Source organism: Megascapheus bottae, chromosome 30 (assembly GCF_031878675.1).
Source record: "Megascapheus bottae isolate mThoBot1 chromosome 30, mThoBot2.hap1, whole genome shotgun sequence".
Taxonomy (NCBI): domain Eukaryota; kingdom Metazoa; phylum Chordata; class Mammalia; order Rodentia; family Geomyidae; genus Megascapheus; species Megascapheus bottae.
Genome location: NC_143538.1, coordinates 10,740,657 through 10,757,555, shown reverse-complemented (window position 1 = coordinate 10,757,555; position 16,899 = coordinate 10,740,657). Strand labels below are relative to the sequence as shown.

The 16,899-nt window shown below is 41.9% G+C and overlaps 1 long non-coding RNA gene across 1 annotated transcript; it reads left to right on the top strand.

Annotated features, from left to right (window-relative positions):
* Positions 1 to 496: 496 nt before the first annotated feature.
* On the top strand, positions 497 to 16,420 carry LOC150044408 (uncharacterized). Its single transcript, XR_016533178.1, has 3 exons — positions 497 to 546; positions 8,263 to 8,429; positions 15,804 to 16,420. It is a non-coding gene; the product is annotated as an uncharacterized LOC150044408 (long non-coding RNA).
* Positions 16,421 to 16,899: the final 479 nt, after the last annotated feature.

The following is a 16,899-nucleotide window of genomic DNA, read 5'->3' as shown; positions in this document are numbered from 1 at the left end:
GAGAAGGGGGGAAGAAGGGGAAAGGACAAAAAGGAAAGAAAGAAGCAAGCAAGCAGTTTAAAACTTGATGTGAGAATCTTATGTTTTTCCTCCCCAGTGCTGGGGATTTAACCCAAAGCCTGATGCACACATAGCTATCACTCTACTCCTGAGCTACAGCACCAGTCCAGAGCCTGAAATTCTTTTCCAGTGACTAGTAACACTGTTGCTCATCCATTAGTCATAAATGCATGTGCTTCCCCGAATATAAAGGAACATTTCCAAAGCAATCTGTTCTGTTAAACTTTTCTTTCAAGTTAGATGATAAAATGTTGTAAAAAATGTCTGCTATGATCCAAATAATTGGAACAGGGATATTTCTCAATGGAAAAAAAATACATTCTCACTTAATTTGTTAAGTGTGCCGTTTGCCAGGCGTTGTGTAAGCTAGTCTTCAAGGCCTCACACAGGCCACCAGTGTTTAATGCTTAAAGTCATACCATGAGGCTGAGGGTAACTGATTTACAACTGAAGAAACAAAGCTCCTGAGAAACAATTCTACAGCTGGTAAGCATCCATCTCTTCTGCATTTCCTATTTTGATACTGCAAGTGCATGCTCCTTAGAGAAATCATATTATCCACTCATGCAGCTGTCAAATTATGGATGGTATCAGATCGATATTATTCCTAGGTAGAAAACCAACGGAAGAATATTCTTGATATCAAAAGCTCATGAATATTGATCCTCAAGAAAGGCTGCATAGATCTGTATAGAACACAAATCTTAAAAGTCCCAGTCTACTCTGGCTTGGTAAAGCCTTATGGACTGCCTTTTCTAGCCGATGTCTTTAAGAATGGGTGAGACGAGAACAAGCGGAACATACAGCATCACTGAAACTCTAGATGTAAACTCTTTGGGGAGAAAAACAGTACTGACCTAGTAGATCTTACAGAAGAAAAAAAAAGGCATGTGTGGGGGTGCTTTCTTCATGAAATAGTAATGGGCTGAGCTTTGAAAGTATCTGAGAATAAGAGAAACACAATAATCAATGAAAATGTGTTTGTAGTCAACTGTTGGGCTTGCTGAAGATAGAAAATAAATACTATTTCTCTGGTAAGCACGGTATTGGAATCACACAAGCATTCTTTCCCAAATGACTCGTTGGATTCCTGCTTACAAGTACAAAGTAAAGCCCACAGAAAGCCCGCCAGAGAAAGAAAGCAGTGTTGCTGTCTGAAAATCCAGTGTTGAAATTATCCTGGGTTCAAAGCAAAAAGTAAGAAAAATGGTCCTCAGCTCCTACTTCCTTTGAGACAGGCAGGATTTGAGGTGTAAAAGTTCATTCAAAGTTAGCTAGTATTAGACTCTCATCAGGGGTCTGCCTATAATACTCCTTTCTTTTCTTTTGCCAGTCCTGGCCTTGAGCTCAGGGCCTGAGCACTGTCCTTGGACTTTCTCAAGACTAGAGATCTGCCACTTGAGCCTCAGCACCACTTCTGGCTTTTTTCTATGTGTGTGGTACCGAGGATTCGAACCCGGGTCTTCGTGCATGCTAGGCAAGCGCTCTACCACTAGGCCAAACTCCCGGCCCCGATACTCTTGACCAATGTATGGAGTCAGAACTTGGTATCCTGTAGTCTTTTTTTTTTTTTTTGTCAGTCATGGAACTTGAAATTAGGGCCTGGGTGCTGTCCTTGAGCTCCTTTGCTCAAGGCTAGCACTTTATCAATTTGAGCCACAGCACTAATTCTGATTTTTCAGGTGGCTCACTGGAAGAATAGTCTCATGGACTTGCCTTCCCAGGCTTAATCCTTAGATCTCAGCCTCCTGAGCAGCTAGGATGACAGGTATGAGCCACCAGCACCCAGCCTGATTTCTTTTTGTCTGATTTAATTAAATACCTTGGGCTTTGGTGTCATATGAACTTTCTGGCCTGTGTTTGTGAGTGTACAGAATTATAAAATCCTAAGCATGGATAAGAGTTGAGAAACACCATGGACTAGCATAAGAGCTTTTCTACCTATCTAGTGTTAGCTCCTCCATATAACCAGAAGGAGACGGAAACACAATCTGCCTCTCTGCCCAGGTCAGACTACAGAACACACAGATAGCAAAATACCTAGATGCCGCCATCTCATCTCTATGAAATGAAGCCCTGAGCAGCTGTGCATACAGGTTTTCTTTCTTTCTTTTAAAACACCTATTCTATGGCGTTGTTTGCAGTCCTCATATATTTTCGGTATAAGCCTTTTGTCTGAAGTGTGGTTTGCTATTTCATCTTGAACAGATGGTGTCAGTCATTGCAATTTGGCTTGCACTTTTGTGGTTAATAGGACGGGTTCACAGTACCAGCTGATCTTTTCACATCTAACATCTCAATCTTTACCCTAACTTCCTGCAGGTTAAAACCTGAGTTTTATCCCATAATTTTTTTCCCATAATTGGTAATGCTCTCTACCTTTTCTCTGGCAGAAGTAATTGTGGATATTTATTTGCATATAAATAATGTTGGAAAGGAGTCTTTCAGACACTGTGCCTTTCCTCTGTAAAAGGAACCTTCCTAAAGTTCAGTAGAACAAAGAAATGATCTGTACTCATCATACATTCATTTCCTTATTCAGGAAAGAATTTCTACACAGCGCAGCACAGACTGTCCCTCGGTAGAACCTAGATTTATGGGTCCTGGAGATTTAAGACAATGGCAGACCCTGGTTGACTCATTTGTGCTGGATCATCTTTGCTTTTGCTTGTTAGTTGGAAGGGAAGAAATAACCAGTGAACTTGAAGACAGATCAGTAGACTTTACCCAGCCCGAAGAACAGAATTGAAAGGGAGAAAGAAAAGAAAATGATTCTATGAACTGGATATGAAAGACTAGATTCAACTTGTCACACACTCACAGTGACACACTGACTTAGGCTTTTGGCCTACGGCTCAGTCTTTCATAACTAAGCTTCTGACTCAATTTCCTTTCAGGGTATTTCTTTAAAAAACAAAAACAGATATATGGATAATGCAAAAACATGAAATGTAAAATACCCAGATTCCTTTAGGGGGTCAAACTACATTCTGTCTATATGTTGATACTATTTTATAACCTTTTCCTAAAGCATATTTAAATCGAGTCTCCTTTTGTTAAAAAAAAGTCTTAAACTGAATGTCACAGACTCTAATCCTTATTAAGTTAGAAATTCTAGAATTTAAATACAGAAGCCACAAATAGTCATGGTAGAATAAAAGAAAGCATTTTCTGATACATGTAGTTCATAGGTGTCTAATAAAACAAAAAAATCCATGTAAGATTTCTATCTCATAAATATTTGTGAGCTACAAATAAGCCTAAGAAAATATTCAAGACCTAACGTCATTTGTATTGATTGATATCTCTAAGAATGGGGGTGGGGGGAAGTATTTATTGCATAAATAAATTCAGTAAAGAAAAAATATACTACCCAAACCAATTTCAAATAACCAAATACAAATATATCCGATATATCAGGTAACAAAGTGAGATACAGTAACAATAGGGAAGAGGGGAAAACAAGATGAGGGATTGGGGAGGGAGGAGAGAATGGGGACCAAGACATGTGAAAGGGTATCAATCTATGTGAATTAATGCACCTTCTATCTGGCAAATATCATGTAACCCTTCTATTAATTACAATAAAAATATATGAAAAAATATACTACCCAAATTTTTAACATGAATACATTGTGTTAAATACAAAGATCCCTTTGATATAAATATTTTACTTGTTGATGCTCTGCTAAAGTACCTGGGTGGGCTGTCTAAACTCAGGTGTTAAGTGATCATCTCTTATTGTTTGGGCAGAGACCAGAACTTGAACTTGGTACCTGATGCTTTTGCTCAGTGGCTAGCACTCTACCAAGTAAGCCATGTCTCTAAAACCCCATTTTCTTACACATGTGTTTGCTTCTGCTCTATTGGTATTCTGTAACACACGACTTATGAAACGTGTAGAACTAGCCCATTCCCCAGCTCACGCATAATGATGGAGACATTTGTGTAGACAACACAAAGGCATTTGATTCTACCACCACTGCAAACTTCTTTTTACAAATGATGCTGATATTTAAGTGAACTCTTCTGTTTCCACCATGTGCTCTTTCCTGGTGAGTTCAATTTACATACTTTAAGAGTCAATTGAGTGGTGTTTAGATCCCAGCCATTTCTACTAAACATTCGATGAAGACAATGGCCAGAACCAGAGCCAGGGACTGGTATGAGGCATTGCATGTTAAGCCCGTCCATTTCTTAGAAGTATAAATAAGAGGACCTTGATGAAGTTCACTGGGCCAAATCCAGTAACCACTTCAACTAACACTCCCCCATCTTGAGAATCGTGTGTGCTGTGTCCATTCCAGTACAATAAGACACTGTTAGAAAGCCCTGGTCTTGATCCTCAACCTCCCTTTTAACCAGCATTTGGGGTCTTGGTTGTCACCCCACAAAAAAGAAAAAACAAAGTATGAAATTATCCTTTCCAGTGCTATTTTGTTCCCTACTGAGGTAGCTGAATAAACTCCTTATTTCTCATTATTTCCAGCCCAGGTACAAATCTCTCTGGTCTTATGACTAGCCAGATATTGTGCCTTGAGTTTATATCTGCTCTTTGAAGGATGGTTGCTGACACAACCAGCGGCCCAGAGAACTTTCCCCATTGTGATGTGTAATAGCTGGAAACACAGATACAGAATGCAGTGTAGTTGGGTTGCTGGTGGATGGGGGAGCCATGCCTCGTGCTCTGCCCAACAACGTCAGTTTATTCCTGGTTCTGGCAGACAGGGACAACCTCTCCTCATTTTCCCCTGAATTCACTTGCTCAGAAGATGTGGTATGGTTCCCCAACTGGCTGTTATAGACATGACAACATGGCTTGGTGCATAAACCCAGGATCTTCTCCTTGTCTGGAAAGCCACACTTAGGATAGAGTGCGTGATGGAAGAGGCAGGTTTTCTCTCCATCACTGTAAAGGACTCATTTCTCTTTTCTCTGCTAGTGTAACATTTTCCCTCCGTAGCAAAAACTCTTCAAAGGTACCAAGATGACAGATGGCTGCTCTGGACAGATAAAACTGAAGAAATCTTGTAGCATCTGTACACTTGGAGGGAACTTTGATAACCAGCTTATGAAAACCTTTGCGGAGTCAAGGACGGGAACAATATATTATTTTTTTTAAAAAAATACATTATTATTCAAGACTACCGTCAAAAGGTGAGGAGAGAATTCAAAACTAGTCATCATCAACACGAGTAATCACCAGTACAAGAGGCTGGAATTAGGGTCTGATCTCGAAATCATGGCTAAGTGTGTACATATTGGTGATCCCTAAGTAAGATGCTTCTAGAATATTAACGAGTACAATCACCCAGGCACAATCCAATCTTTCTTCTTTATTGCCAGAAGATCCTTGCAATCACAAGAAGAGCTCTTGTTGTTCTTAGCCTGGCAGCTCTGATTTCCGTGTTCTCTCAAGAGTCAGCTCTCTGAGGTTAAAGCTCCCTCTCGGTGGGAGATGAGCCATGGAAGCCAGACAAGAATCCGGGTGATAAGTGAGCAAGCTGGGACTGAAAGGCAGAGGGATAGCCAAGCATCTTCTGGTTGCTCTGAATATCAAATAGCAAGTCAGTGGGGCTAAAAGGCAAATGAGATCTGCAGGGTTTGTGACAGACCCAGAGTGGGAAAATAGATCGCTAGTCCCCTGTTCAGAGAAGTGGGGGTGACAGCAGCAGCAGCAGCAGCAGCAGCAGCAACGTTGGGGTCAACTGTAAAATCCTGAAATCCCAGAAGACTGCTGGTTGGAAGAGTGTGGGGAATGAGGAATGGCCTTGCAAGACTTGTATTGAAAGACATGTGGGAGAAAGATTTTGGTGATGGGAAAGAAAAAGAGAAAGGAAACCCCAGAGATAACAGTGCCCCTATCTTCCATTCCAAACAGAAAATTCTGGAAGTATTTCTAGGATTTGGGGAGAGATCAGTTTCTCTATTGGTTTGCAAATTGAAGGCATTAGGGTAAGCTTTAAAATGCCCCCACGTCTCCACTGTAAGTACAAGTGCAAGGGACGCAGGGAAGGGTGAATCACCCTTCCTCAATTCCTTCTTCTTTTTGGATGTCACATTTCATATGTTAAGTGGTTAAAGGAGATCAAACCTAAGATCGCTTTGTGGCAATGTGGGAGAAAAAAGGGATGATTGACTTTACTCTTTCTTTTTTTCTTTTAAAGCACAGTTTTGTGAAGCCCTAGTTCTTCAAGGTCAAATCACCTCAGAAGGTCATGCTTATACCCAAATCATCACTGTCATTTTAAACACATGTGCATGGACATGCGTGCACACATCCTCACACACAGCTCAGAAAAGAATAGCAGACAGCACCTCAGCAGGGGTATTTCATTTCTATTTTTTTTTTGGAATGAAAAGCAAGCTGTGATTGAAACAACACCTATATCCTATTTCTTTCCCTACCATCTCAAATGAATTCGAAATGCATTTTTAAAAAATCCAGAGCCACGTCAAACAGCCGGCGATGGTTAGCTTGCTTGAGAATTGACCTCATCTTTTCTCCTCGCTTTCATGGTGGGCTTGCGCTGCGAGGGAAGTGACTTGTTGGAGAAAAGTCCTGCTGACCCTTGCGAAAGAGACACCCAGCGTCAACCAACCACAAAGTACTCGTGCTGGTGGCTCAAAGATGCCTCCGATCCCAGAGGCCGCGAGACCCTGCTGATCCAGGCTCACAGGGTCACCTTTCCTATCCACGTTCCCTCTACAAATTCAGAAAATTCCACTGTCCCAACTCACTAATGCCTGACATGTTTACATAGGAGAACTTTCAAAGCTCCACACACATCAACCATGCCTGACTCATCTTTCCTCAAAGAAGGTCCTTCGGAGGAGCCACAGAGACCTGGGGATAGTTAGGGCCAGCTCTCATCTTCCTTGAGCTGGGGGGCTCAAACCCAAGGATTCACCAAGCCTGGTTTTCCTCCTGTAGCTTTTTCTTTGCCTGACCTGGGGCTTGAACTTAGAGCCTAGAAACTGTCCCCGAGCCTCTAGGCTAGCACTCTATCAGTGGATCCTCAGCACCACTTCCCACTTTTTCTGAGTAGTTTATTGGAGACCAGAATCTTAAAGACTTTTCTGCCAGGCTGCGTTGGAACCACGATCCTCAGATCTCAGCCTCCTGATTAGCTGGGATTACAGACAAGAGCCACTGGCATCCACGTGGCACATTATGATCCAGAGTTCTGTGGACCATTCTTTACTCTGACCCGCAAATGTTTACAGCTCTCTCTCTCTCTCTCTCTCTCTCTCTCTCTCTCTCTCTCTCTCTCTCTCTCTCTCTCTCTCTCTCTCTCTCTTTTCTGTGTTTATTCTTTTACCAAGACTTCTGCCTTGTTGCCCTCATGGTCTTCACCTCTTTGTAAGTGTAAGAAATAGCATGCTAAATCTACAACAAAGCAGACCTCCATCACAGTCTTCCTCTCTAAAGCGTGCCACGTGCAAGCTACCCAACCACCCTGGATACATTCTCGGCCCTGGATGTAATGAGTTGGCACAGTTTCCTGTTTAGCAGTCCTCATCGCCACCTTACAAAATAGAATGTAACTTCCCAGAGAGAGCAGGATTCCTCAACAAGACCCAGCCACCAGATAAGTCAGTGGAGATATGTGCTTTGGATAGCTATTTCTGACATTTGCAGAGTTTGACTTGCTATGACTATGTCTCCAGTGAAACATACACAGCAGCACAACTAAAACAGAACAGAGCTGATAGCAAGGATGTTTATTGTGCATTACCATGTTTTCTTAACTTTAAAAATATTGAAAGTGAGAAGCAAAATGTTAACAAGCAAGGTACACTCTTTTGTGTTGAGATGATACACTCTTCCTGCCCCTCTTCCAGGTGTGTGTGTGTGTGTGTGTGTGTGTGTGTGTGTGTGTGTGATGAGCTCTCCTTACTTGGCTAAGTGGCCTGGGCCTCTGGGCACCTCTCAGGTTACAGGTTTTGTGGGGGCAGAACCCCAGGTGAGGTGGCTAATGCTTTGATCTGTCTTCTCACCCATCCAGGAAGGCAACCCCGTGGGGCTTGGGTTTTGTCCTCCCTTCCACTCCACTCCCCCCTTGACAAACTCCTTCACACATTATTCCCAGAGACAAATATTTTGAAAGTGAAGACCACAAAAGGATTGCTAAATATTAGCTTTCAAAGGCTCCTGGTCACATGATGTCTGCTTGGCTTACCTCTTCTGCCCGTCTACAGAGAGAAGGATGTTTACTCCTGAAGCACCTTTTGAGGGGGGGGGGCAGTGAGGAATGAAAGCATGGCTGGGACTCACTGGGGTCTGTGGGTGAAGACAAGGCTGCTGGATGGATGTCAGCAAACCAGAAAACCCAGAAGTGGAGAGAAAGACGCGGAGGATTTTCAAGGTATGATGGCCTTACATGAACATTGAGAAGGGAAAAATATAACAAACATATTCCCGAGTCCCAACTTCCCTCATTTTAAGAGAAGAACATTCTCTTAGGGCCTGAGAGCTCCAAAAGGAGAATAATTACATTTACATGATTCTCCAAGCATGAAACGATAGGCTTAGGTGGATTCACATTGTCGTTTCATTTAAGTCAGCAATGGATACACTGGGAAACACTAGCTGCTTGAGTTGAGTTGCTCTGCCATTCTTGGGGTAAAGATTAGACTCCAGAAGCATTTAGAAATTGGGCACAGTAGCTCACATCTGTAATCCAAGCTGCTTGGGAAGCTAGGACCATGCTTTGTGACCATTTGGGGCAGAAAAGTTCCCGATCTTCTGTGCCAACCCTTAGCTGGGCACAGTGGCAAGACACCTGTCACCTTGAGTTGAGGTTGAAAGGATCATGGTGCCAAGCCAGTGAGAACAGAAAACTCTACAAGACTTCATCCTCTATCAAGGCCGGGTGGCGGCGGGTGTGTTTAAGCCTGTGATCCTGGAAGACTCCTTCCTCAAGAGCATCAGTGAAAAGCAAGGCTAGGGCTGTGGCTCAGCAGTAGAGCGCCAACCTAGCAAGCAGGAGTCTCTTTTCGTGTGGCAGGGGTCATTTCTAGCCCTACCTTACAGATGGGGAAACTAAGTCACACTGCAGTTGCCGAAGGAAGAGAGTCAGCTATGGTCTTTGAGTCAATCAACCATGCGAGGGGCACCCACACTTTTTACTCACACAGGAGGACAACTCTAAATTCCTTCTGTTTGCTTTGGTAGGATTTGGGGGTTTGGGAGGTACTTGTGATAATCACCCGAGAGTTTCAGTCTCTCATGATAACAATAAAAAACCATTTAAGAATGGGATAGCCTTGTCCGTCTTGTGTCTCATTGCTATGATATCCAATGGCATATGAAAAAAAATCTAGTTCCACTGGGAGCGAGAGAAGGAAGAAGTGATATTGTCCATTACCTGACTAATGAAACAGTAACTCTTCTTTATATCTTTTAAAATAACAATACACTTAAAAAATCTATTTGCAATGAACTACCTTTGTTTTGGTGCCAGTTCAATTTAGAAATAGGTTCAGTTTTGGAAAGCACTTTTTCCTGTTCCTAAGAGAAATTCAGAATGATAGCTCGCCCTGTTCCTCAACATCGCAAATACATATTGCTGCCCTTTTTTTTGTTGTAGCCATTCTCATTGGTTTACAGCGTGTGTTGCTTCATGGTTGCATTTTCCTTCTTTTACTTCTTTATGGAGTCAAACATGCTTGTTGGACACCCAGGTTCTGGCTTTTGAGAAGTGCCTGTGCAAATTCTTTGCACCTTTTTTTGTCTTTTCCTAATTGCTTAATAATCATCTTTTTGACCAGATGCTAAGCAATCTTACTCATTTTGGGGATGTTGTTTTTGCCTCGCTTGCTTCCTTTAGGAAGTTCTTTTTTATGATGTCATTCTTTTCTTGGTAGGCTTATTTTCCCGTTATTTGAGTGTTAAAACTAGTGGTTGCAATGTGTAGTCTTGACATATTATTATGGTCTTTTACAAAATGAGTACACATCCCATTTTGTGGACAATTTAAGTGAACTACAATTAGGGAGCAAAATGCCAGTGCCTTCGATGTTGGCAGTGTAAGACATTTCATAGACAAGAGGGTAAAGAGATTAAAAAAAGAGATGGGTATTAATTTCTCCATATTTCATAGCAGAGAATCAGTAAATCCAGACAGTAAGCAATAAAGCAGGACACAGAGGCTTATCTGGAATGTTTTAAATCATACAGGCAGCTATTTAGAACAACAGAAGTGCATATTTGTCTCTCATGGTTTGCGTTATGGAACCTGAGCGTCTTCTCACGCGTGGAAAATTTCAGCTTTCTGCGTTCAGATAAATAGGAATAGCTCCCCTCCCCCACTATAAAACATGAAATGGCGCGTGTTCTTTTCCTGCTGTGACTTTGATATAGGGGGCTCTGATGAGGAAGGAGAATTTCTCAATCCTGACTATGTGTTAAAATGATGGCTTTAAAAAAAAAAAAGCAAAATTAGTTGGCGCCAATGGCTCACATTTGTAATCTTAGCTGTTCAGAAGGCTGAGATCTGAGGACCATGGTTCCAAGCCAGCTTGGGCAGGAAAGTCTGTGAAACTCTAATCTCCAAATAACCACCAGAAAAGAGGAAGTAGTAGAGCTGTGGCTCAAGTGATAGAGCATGAGCCTTGAGCAAAAGAACTCAAGCACAGCACCCAGGCCCCGAGTTCAAGTCCCAGGAGCAGAGGAGGAGGAGGAGGAGAAGGTGGCCGGATGAGTGGGGGGGGGGGGCACGGGAGGATTATGGGATGAGGGGCAGGACAGGCCATTCATAGCTTTTTTAGTAGCTCATAAAGTGTTTATATAGTGTTTGAAGGTCTCCCCTTCCTGCCCAAAGGAGCATGTTTAACTTTCATATTCAGGGCAAAAAAATGACAAGTTTCCAATATAGACAAATTGACGTGAGTCACATAGAAATATTATGGCAATTATTATTTATGAAAATATTTCTTTGGCACGGTAAGAAGTATGATTGTCCTGCCAGAGAAGCCAAAGAAAACAATCCAAGGAGATGTTTTTAGCACTGTTTAAAAAATTCAAATGGCGGCTATACTTCTTGTTAAGGATGCATGTGAAGAAGACAATATTGTGGCATTATCATGTGCAGAGTAAGCATTTCAACACAAAGGAGAAAATGTTGCCCTTTCTGAACTTTCCAGCCCAACTCTAGCCCTGCTGAACATTTCTGGAAATCTAGGAGCTGCCAGCAGGCAGGCAAAGGTTGATTTTCCTTTTATAGTCTGTGTTTTGTTGGTCTGGCTGTAAATTATGAATTAGTTGCCAATATTGGAGCACTGAGAGTCTCCATAAAAATGATTCCAGGTTTCCCCCAAAACTGGACTCATTAAGCATTTAGTCTATAGTCTTAGACCTTGAACTCCTGTGTTCCTCATTCTATACCTAGGGCTTTTACCCATCCTTCAGGACCTCTCAAAACCTTTCCAATTTGCAGGCGTCTTCATCTTAAGTCTCGAATGTTGATGTTATGCCATTTTATCGATCCATGGAGATAGGTCTTCTACTTTATGTGAAACTCAAGCTGTGATGTTAAAAAGAAAAAAAAAAGTCCCTTTCATAAACAAACCCATAAAGAGGTACAGTTTTGTCTGGAGCGATGAAAACCACTGAATTCCCAAGAAGGTAAGGCTTGCTTTGGAATCAACCAAGCATAACACCTGATTTCTCACTTTCTGTGGACTCAGAAGGGTGAGTAATTGCTGACACCTGGTGGCGACACCCAGAAAAACCTGTCCCATGTCATTTCATGAAGTCATATTGCCATCTCCTGGTTGATCCTGGGAACAGAATGGCAAGTTATAAAAGTTCAAGCATGAGACCCTCAGTGCAACGGCCCCAGGACTGTTTCAGCGAGTTTGAGAGTTGTTGGCTCAAAAATTTTGGCGCTGGAGCCAAGTCCAAGCGGAGGCCTCAACATCTGGGAATTATTAGGCCAAGGAGAGAATTCAGTGAATGCTTTTTGGTCCTTTCCCTAAATGGATACACACTTCTTCCTACCTATCTTAATTCTTGGACTTCTGGAGTATGGAGTAGAATAATGAAATGTAATAAAGAACTCTGCAATAAATTGACATCTTTCCTGTGACCTCAGCTTCCTGGGGGCTGAAGATACCATCCTTAGGTAAACTGCTGGAGCTGGTAAATAACCTCCTATGACTTGGGAAAAGTTCACATTTACATCCACAGACTTAGCATCATCATGAAACCCTAGCCATGAACGTGCCTGTAACCAGAGTGCAAGGGCCTTAATTGTGGGTCCAAGCTGACTGTCTTCCATTTCCTTTAGTCATCTAGTGCTTTACAATGACCTCTGTCTTACTAAAAACTTAGCTCTTAGCCAATGAGCTTTTAGCCTGTAATCCTAGCTACTCAGGAGGCTGAGATCTGAGGCTCACAGGTTAAAGTCAGCCCCCAGGTAGAAAAGGCCCAATTAACGACTCAAAAGCCAGAAATGGAGCTGTGTGGCTCAAAGTAATAGAGTGCTAGCCACTCCTGGGCATTTATCCAAAAGATTAGAAACCAGGATACAGCACAGCACTATTTACCATGTCCCCAGATGTCTCTTTAGCGGGGACGAGATCTGCCACGTTCCTCTCCCGATTCTTGTATGAGGATTTAGGGAGTGGCCCTTGCCAGAAGAACTTCAGGTACAGTTTGAAGTTCCCACGGGAGCCCACGGTTGGTCCTCAATCAACAATTGGTTTGACATAGTCTATTTTTACTCCATTCATCCTATTAACCACTCACATCAATCTGAAGAATGTTGCTACTTATCCTTCTTCATACACGCTCCACAGAACTATAATGTGTCACTGAGTGTCCTGTTTCTGGATGGTAATGCTTGTCGGCATTGTTTCCAGATAAGCACGGTGCATGTGACAATTATGCTGGGATCCTATATCATTATCGAGCCACTGATTCTCCGATAGCAGTTCTTCAGTGCCATCTGGAGGAAAGTCACATCCAAAGGACTCCGGAGCTCGTGGAAATGCAGTGCTGCGCGTTGTAGACTTAAGAGCCAGAAGATCTGGAGAGAGAGAGCTCTCCAGTCAGTCTTAATCAGCCTTCTCGGCGCTCACTTGGCAATCCCTGAAATACGTAAGTGGCCGACTACAGGCCAAGCTCTTGCCTGACTTTTTCTACTCAAGACTGGCACTCTACCACTTGGCCACAAATCCACACTTTCAGCCATTGAGTGGTTAATTGGAAATGAGAGTGCCTTGGTCTGTCCTTCTGGGCTGGCTTTGAAACTTGATCCTCAGATCGGAGCCTCCTGAGTGTCTAGGATTGCAGGTGTGAGACGCCAGTGTCTGCCCAGCATCTTACATCCCTCCCGCCCCCCCCATTCTTTTATTGGTTCTGTTTTCTGGGCTGTGATGTTCAAATGTGTTTCTGCAGAAATGCAGATTCCTGCATCTTCCTTCCACACACCTTTAGCAACACAAGCAAGAAGAAACCGGAACGGGGTTAAGGGTCTTTCCTCCAGAGAAGATAAGGTAAAGGATGACCAGGGATGACAATGACAGCTTTTCCACTAGAAGGTAGGGCTTTGTGATGGGGGGGGGCTGACTTCACAGGATTGCTCCTTCTTTACTGTCATGAAGAATATGTGTCAGCTTCTCCCTGTGAGAGCCTGATTCCAGTGTTCCAAGAGACTTCTTCCATCAGAGTTTATCCCTCTGTCAGTCTGTGATCAGCCTGCAGTGCCTCACCAAACTTGCTGGGTAAGAGTTTCTATAATGGTTGGTGAGTCCTAGCTACGGACGAGGCTGAGATCTGGTGCTGCTATTCAAACCCAGCCCAGGTGGGTGTGTGAGACCGTGAGTCTGTGAGACTGCCTATTAGACAGTCTCCAATAAAGCACCAAGAATCTGCAAGTGGAACTGTGGCTCAAGTGGTAGAGTCTTAGCCTTGAGTGAAAAGCTAAGGGACAATGTGCAGGCCTTGATTTCAAGCTCCAGGACCAATGAGCGCGTGCGCGCGCGCGCGCACACACACACACACACAAACACACACACACACACTCCTATCAAGTTATGGTCCAATAAATTTCTGCTTCAGGCATGGCCAGTCACTTTTCTGTATCTTCAATTCTGCATCTAGAGATAGTACTAAACGAGGATGGAAAATGTTGAAAAACAAAATTGCCTATCTACATGCAAGAAAGAAAGTTTCCTTGTCACTGTTCCCTAAATGATGCAAGGGAATGACTACTTATATAGTATTTACATTGAATTAGTTATTGGAAGTAACCTAGAGATGGTTTAAAGTATGCAACTGTCAAGTATTTTATAAGGGTCTGAACATTCCCATAATTTGGGTATCTGGGGGTGTGAGTCTTGAGATAAATTCCCCCTTGAATACTGAATGAGAACTATGTCTCACTGCCTGTGCCCCTTTGTTCAGCTTTCAGAGTGGCAGTTTATCTTTGATCCCCCATCCTCTGAGGAGTTAAGAAGACTCATTAATTTTGAGCTTTTATTCTATTGGACGGAGGAGAGTAGTATCTTCCAAGATCTTTCCGTGTCAGCACTGAAACCAGAAATGGCATTTTTCTTCTCAGTCAATTCTAAATGCTTTCTAAATTATCTTCCAGTTTTTTCTTCTTCTAGAGTTTAATACAGAGGCGTGCAGTTTAGTTTCCAAATACAGTGAAGCTTTTCAAATATGTTTCTGTCATGACTGCTAATTAAATTCCATTGTGACCAAATAATACACTTTGTACATCTTGAATCCTTTTAAGTGAATGGAGACTGGTTTTGTGGTCCAGAATGTAATGAGCCTTGCTGGACAATTCCTGTGCGCTGAGAACTATAGGATCAGATTTTTTTTTTGGCTGAAATTTTTTTATAAATTAGGTCAAATAGATTAGGCTGGGTGACAGTATTGTTCATCCTTCACTTCTTACTGATTTTCTGTCCACCTGTCCTATTCAGTTACTGAGTGGGTCAGGAGAGAGAAAGAAAGAAAGAAAGAGGGAGGGGTAGAGGAAAAGGGAGAGACAAGTTGTAGCATTATCTTTCTTTCCCTATAGTTGTACCAGTTTTCACTTCATGTATCTTATTTAGTACCTAAACATTTAGGGTTGTTGTGTTTTCTCTTGTGAAAGTTTTAGTAATGATTTATTTCATCCTATCAGGGTGAAAGTAAGGAAAAACAGAAAATAGAGAGAAACATTTTCTGCATCCCATGAGGATTTGGGAAATTAAAAACTCCTGTTTTGTTTCTGATGAGAAGACCATTACCATGCTGAAATGACTTTATTCTTGTTTTTTTTTTTAAAAATGTTTAACTAAGTTTGAAATCTAGTTTTTCTCATGTCAATTTATTCATTTCTGTGTAATCAGGGAGTTCTGTTTATATAGATTTATTAGTATATATTAATTGTAATTGTAATTTATTAGTGTATTATTTGTATTAATTGTGATATTTTCATAAATGCTTACCACCTACTTGTTTTATGTGTGTGTGGTGGTCCTGGGAAGTGGATTTAGGGGTCCTGCACACTGTCCCTAAGCTTTTTTTTTTTGTTTTTGCTCAAAGCTATTGCGCCACCTCTAGAGCCACAGCTCAACTTCGTGATTTTTGCTGGCTAGTTGGAGATGAGAGTCTCTCAGCCTTGCTTGGCTTTGAACTGCGATCCTCAGATGTCAGCCTCTTGAGTAGCTAGGATTCTAGAACCACGAGTGCTTGGATCACATTCATAACCACTATTATTCTTCATTCCATACACCAGGAGGAAGAAATGCCTAACTAGAAACCCCAAAGATTTCCTCTCAAGTTCTTGGCTCAGAAGGTATTCCAAGAAACCCTGGATTGCTGGAAGTATGGCTCTGCCTTGCAGGGCTATAGAGGATAAGTCATTTTCTTCTTCCTGCCTTGGAATCATAACCCTTGTCAAGAGACACGCAAAGAAAGGAAATGTCTTAGGTGGAATCTTAAGCCAGCTTATGACTTAATTCTAAATAAACTTCAGATCATTAGCCATCATGGAGGAAAAAATTGAATATGAAAGAAATAATCCAAGCTACCAAAGAAAGCCAAAGTGGGGAATATTTCTCTTACTGAAACTAATACATATTGTTCTCTCTTCCAACTTTTCTCCTGTAAGAACTCATGAGTATAACACCTGTTTTCCTCTAACCTTTTAAACAACAATTACTAGACTCAGACTATTTTACCTATGTACATACATCGAGGAGGAAGAATTACCAATAAGATTGAAGACTAACCCTGGATGACCTCTTTTCATTCATCTTACCACTTGGAAGGGAAATACACAGTGTCTGAGGAGCTGAGTTAAAGCCCTTTGTCTTTAAAAGGTTAAGTAGTAGAAGTAGTGGTAGCTCAGCCTTCCTCTCTGGTTTGAATTGTACAATTATACTTTAATACAAGCTCTCAAATTTGACTGTGAGCCATGTGTTAGGGTATTCCCTGTTTTGTCAATGGTTGAGAAAATGTATTTATCTGGAGACCATACGTGGGAAGGGAGAACACATTCTCATTTTGTCACACTTATTTCCCCATATATCTGTGTGTATATATATAATTTTTCCAGGAATGTACTGAGCTTGTATATCAAATTCAGTCAATAAAATCACACTGAGAGTCCATTATTACTTGACAGACTCTGTTTTCGTGGCTGTCCTCACAGCTCACTGCCTGCACAGCGCTGAGCACACTTCCATCTTTTCAACTGCATCAGAGACGATACATTATAAGCAGATATATTTATCTTCCAGTTAATCCCAAATGGGGAGAGACAGCGCTGGGCACCAATTTTCAGCTTTTCTTCTTTTCCTTCCCTAATCATTTATCGCAGAAGAAAAATA